This window comes from Nematolebias whitei, chromosome 1 (assembly GCF_014905685.2).
Source record: "Nematolebias whitei isolate Nwh7 chromosome 1, NemWhi1, whole genome shotgun sequence".
Lineage (NCBI taxonomy): Eukaryota > Metazoa > Chordata > Actinopteri > Cyprinodontiformes > Rivulidae > Nematolebias > Nematolebias whitei.
Genome location: NC_056498.1, coordinates 72,975,301 through 72,981,033, shown reverse-complemented (window position 1 = coordinate 72,981,033; position 5,733 = coordinate 72,975,301).

Below are 5,733 nucleotides of genomic sequence, written 5' to 3'. Positions count from 1 at the left end.
CAAGTTTTAATCTTGCAAGATGGAGCAGTGTTTAAATACAAGCATCGAAATGTTCCATGACGCTCTGTCCCAAGTCTGCTCACCCAGAGCCTAAAAAAGCGTATTTTTATGTTATCAGACAAGGGCAAGGTCAGATGACTGCTGCAGCCTCTTGTAGCACTCTGATCCAGACAAAACAACTCTTTAGCACACACACACGGTAATGAGTTCTAACATTTGACTTGAGTAAGTGAAACACATCTGTGACTTTTCACATCTCCATCAGATAACTTCAAGCTGGAGGTGGGATTGCATCAAGAATCAGCTCTGAGCCCCTTCTTGTTTGCTCTGATGATGGACAGACTAACAGATGAGGTCAGGCAGGATCCCTGTGCACTATCCCAGTTCATTGTCAAGTGTATTTCAAGGTTTTGGTTTTGACTTGGCGAGCTCTGCATGGACATACACCCATTTATATTTCAGAACTTTTACATCTCTACACCCCGATCAGAGCTTTAAGGTCCTGTGATCAAGACCTGCTGATTGTTCTCCAGACAAAACTGAAAACTAAAGGAGACAGAGTCTTTTCTTCTGTGGCTCCAAGACTCTGGAACTCACTTCCTCAAACTCTGATCAGTGATTCAGTGCCCTGAGATGACTGCTGTTGTGACTTGGCGCTATAAAATATATATTTATATAAAATAAACAAACAAATAAATAAAAACTACCTCTATTATTTTTACACAGTGTAACTCCTACATTATTTTGCCCCCAAAACATTAAGGTTTACTTAGATTCCCTGTTCAATTTCTGTCCAGGAAATTATTCATCTTGAAAACTAAAAATATTTACTGTTCATTCCCTCAGCAATGGCGGACGAAGGTACACCACATGTTTCCCTTATGATTTTATTCATATTTATTTTTATTCAGTAATGGATGTGATTCTAAATGTAACAAAGTACAATACTATATACTATAAGCATTGCTTTATTATGAAAAAGTGAATAAATGTAATTTCCTTTTTTTATTCATCTACATGTTTAATTTGTAACAACATTTTTTTTTACTTACTTATTCCATTGTGTAAATAATAATTCATAGTAGCACATTTTCCTATTTGACTGCTGATCAGTCTTATTTTGTAAATAATGCTTTCAAACTGGGACTCCACTTCATTTTGAAATGAGATTATAAATTTTCCCAGTGGTCTGACTTGTTCCCGGCATCATTCATTGCTTTCACACTCACTACTGTAATGTCAGTACAAACAGAAAATTTTCTGCAGGGTACTGATAACATGTAAGTCAATTAAAAACCCCATCATGTAGGGAGCTTGCTCTCGTTTGCAGTCTTGCAGCTCCGTCAACAAAAGGTCACCAGCTTGCACATTAACCGTCATGTATCCTGCCACTGATTAAAAGGGCAAAAATCACAGCAAAATGCAACATCAGCCAAACGTGTCCAGTATAGAATTATGTAAATTGAAATTACCTATCAAAATGTCCACAGAACAAACATAATTTTCTGTAAGAAGGTATTATTGAGGTGAAAATATGTAAAAAATGAGTTGTGTAAATTACTAATAGTATCAACATATTATGAGTATTGTCAAGCTAATTTTGCACTCTTACATGACATAAATACCCACACAGCAAAAATCCCCTTGTTCTTGATGCAAGTAAAAATAAATCATGTTGACAAGGCTTTTTCTCTGCCCAGGTGATAGACACAGCCTTAGGCAAGTTGTCAACTCACACTATTTACACCAGTTTCATGCTCTCGGTCTTGACTCCTTTCAGACCCAAGTGTTTTTTTTTTCTTTTCTGTACTTTGTATACTAATTTCTTTATTCCATATTTAAATTTCCTCTAAGTCCTTTCTTTCTTTAAACTGTAGGCTTCACATAGTTAAGGCATGATCAAGCTTTAAGACAAAACTATGTAATATAAGGCAGCTGACATGGGTTCGAGTAGATAAAAAGTCCTGCACATCTGGACCTTAATTTCAGTGTTTCTGTAATATGATGCAACCTTTTACATCAATGGGCTTCATACAAATCGAGTGAAATCAGTCCAGATAGACATAGCTTTATTGAGAGTTTATATATATATATATATATACAGTGCCTTGCGAAAGTATTCGGCCCCCTTGAACTTTTCAACCTTTTGCCACATTTCAGGCTTCAAACATGAAGATATAAAATTTAAATTTTTTGTGAAGAATCAACAACAAATGGGCAAAAATGTCAGTCTCCATGTGCAAAACTGAGACATACCCCAAGCAACTTGCAGCTGTAATTTCAGCAAAAGGTGGTGCTACAAAGTAACGCAAGGGGGCCGAATAATATTGCACGCCACACTTTTCAGTTTTTTATTTGTTAAAAAAGTTTGACACATCCAATAAATTTCTTTCCACTTCACAATTGTGTCCCACTTGTTGATTCTTCACAAAAAAATTAAAATTTGATATCTTTATGTTTGAAGCCTAAAATGGGGCAAAAGGTTGAAAAGTTCAAGGGGGCCGAATACTTTCGCAAGGCATTGTATATATATATATATATATATATATATATATATATATATATATATATATATATATATATATATATATATCCAATTTAATTTGTTTCTTTCCACATTTTTTGTGTTTCATTTGTGTGATGTTTGCTTATTTCTGAAACATCCTGATGAGTTGTAATTATCATGTGATAACATAAATTCCACTGGAACTCATATTTGATTGCCAGATGGACATCTATCCATCCATTATCTTTTTTCTTATTATATTCTTATTTTCTTATTTTATAGCCTGGTAACTGAAAGCTCTGCCTCCCATTCTGTTTTTGTAAATTCTAGGAACCACAAGTAAACCTGCAGCCTGAGAGCGAAGCGCTCTGTTAAGAAAATATGGAACAATAAGATCTGTAATATAAGATGGAGCTAGGTTGTTGAGAGCTTTGTAGGTTAGAAGTAAGATTTTGAATTCTATTCTGCATTTGACAAGGAGCCAATGGAGAGAAGCTAAAACTGGAGAAATATGATCTCTCCTACTAACTCCAGTTAAGACTCTGGCAGCAGCATTTTGGATCAACTGAAGATGTTTTAAAGAAGTATTTGGACATCCAGATAATAAACCATTGCAATAGATCAGTCTAGATGTGACAAATGCATGGACCAGTTTTTCTGCATCATTTTTAGATGTTTCTAATTTTAGTGATATTACGCAGGTGAAAGAAGGCAGAACCAACTTCCAATCTCTGTCCATGAGGCTGACGCATTATCCAGTTTTAAAACTAGGCTTAAGACTTTCCTTTTTGCTAAATCCTATAGTTAGGGTCAGCTTGGGTTTCCTGAGCTGTCCCTTAGTTATCCTGCTATTGTCAGGGTTTTCGAGGCAGATCAGAAAAGGAGAACCCAATTGTGCAGGCAGGACTCAGGAGGCAGATGTATAAAATAAAATACTTTTAATAATAATAATAATAATAAATCAAAAGGCCGACATGGCAGCAAAACTTACATGGACTCAAGAAACACGATCACACAGGCAGGACAGGACAGGCTATACCCAACGACGAACCGACAAAGACAGAACTGACAGACAGACTTTATATACACACAACCAGGACATGACACAGGTGACGATAATCAGACAATCAATTCAGACACAAGGGAGAACAGACAGGGGGAAGGCCCACTAGATGGTGCCATCCTTACAGCTATAGGCTTAGACTGCTGGAGGACAAACTGACCACACTTTTCACTCTACTACTGTCTTTACTTACTCTGCTCAACCTGTTTTGTATTTGTAATTATTTTTTCTATCATTAACATGTGTTGTTTTGTCTTTCAGATAGACCTGGACCTATACCTGGACCTACCATTATATGTTCGTCTGTCTTTCCTTCCTGTCCGCTCAACCAGCCGGTCAAAGAAGATGGCCGCTTGTCCTGAGCCTGGTTCTGCTGGAGGTTTCTTCCTTTTAAAAGGAAGTTTTTCCTTTCCACTGTTGCCACTGTGCTTGCTCAGGATGCAAGACTGCAACGAAGTCAAGATTCATCTTGTCTGCTGGATTCCTTAGATAGAGAACTTTACTAATTGGCTTTTATGTGTGTGAATGTTTCTGTAAAGTGCCCTGAGGCAACTTTGTTGTGATTTGGCGCTATATAAATAAACTGAATTGAATTGAATTCTTCTTTTTTGGGTCACGAGGGTCACTGGTGCCCATATCCAGCAGCAGTCACTGTGTGAGAGGCAGGGGACACCCTGGACAAGTCCATCAACTCATCACAGGGACACCAAGTGGACATGTGATTTATTTCTTATGGATGCTAATCATGTTTATAATTATCTGAGCACTGAACTAGCAAAATAGTTTACGTGCAGCACTCTAAGATGCGTATTTGTGTTGCCATGTTGAGAAGACCTTTGTGTTGCCATGTTGAGAAGACCATCGTGTAGCAATATGAGTGTTCTTAAATACTTTCAGATTTGCATCAGACTATGATTAGCAATTAAAAAAAACTAACATAGCTAAAGAGATCAGTTTTTTTTTTTTTTTATAATATTGTTATAATTATGGAAGAAAGCACGTACGTGTGACTTTGTATCATCAGTGAGTATTATTCTATAATATCGTTAGAGTTTGAGGTTTTGTCTGTTCCACTTACCTGTTGGTGCTTTGGTGTCTTTATTTATTTCTCCCCAGCCTGTTCTCCTCTTGTGTATCCATTCCACCAGTGCTCAGTTTCCTCCCCCTAGGTGTTCCTCAATTTCCTGATTAGGTCTCATTGTAAATTTTCCGTCTTTGTCTTTCACCTTTTTGTCGTGCATTGTCTTTGTCATTTTTTTAGCCTTTCTTGTGACCATTCCTCGAGTTAATCTAGAATAGAATTCAAAATCTTACTTCTAACCCACAAAGCTCTCAACAACCTAGCTCCATCTTATATTACAGATCTTGTGTTTCCATATTTTCCCTAACAAAGCACTTCGCTCCCAGACTGCAGGTTTACTTGCGGTTCCTAGTGTTTCCAAAACCAGAATGGGAGGCAGAGCTTTCAGTTATCAGGCTCCGCTCTTGTGTAATCAACTTCCAGATTCTGTCCATGAAGCTGACACATTATCCAGTTTTAAAACTAGGCTTAAGACTTTCTTTTTGTTCTCAATCTTATAGATAGGGTCGACTTGGGTTTCCTGAGCTGACCCTTAGTTATGCTGCTATAGGCTAAGACTGCTGGAGAACAAACTGACCACATCTTTTCACTATAATACTTTCTTAACTTACTCTGCTCAACCTGTTTGTATTAGTAATTATTTTTCTATGTGTTTTTGTCTTTCAGGCTTACCTGAACCTACATCTGGACCTACCATTCTGTGTTTGTTTCCCTCTCCCTCCTGTCCTCTCAAACCCAGCTGGTCAAAGCAGATGGCCACTTGTCCTGAGCCTGGTTCTGCTGGAGGTTTCTTCCTTTTAAAAGGGAGTTTTCCTTTCCACTGTGCTTGGTCAGGATGTGAGACTGCGACGAAGCCGAGATTCAACTTGTCTGCTGCCTCCTTAGATACAGAACTGTACTAATTGGCTTTTCCATGTACAAAGTATGTGAATGTTTCTGTAAAGTGCCCTGAGACAACGTTGTTGTGATATGGCGCTATATAAATAAACTGAATTAAATTGAATTAAGTTTTCCGGGCATCTTGTAAGTCCTACAAATATATATATATATATATATATATATATATATATATATATATATATA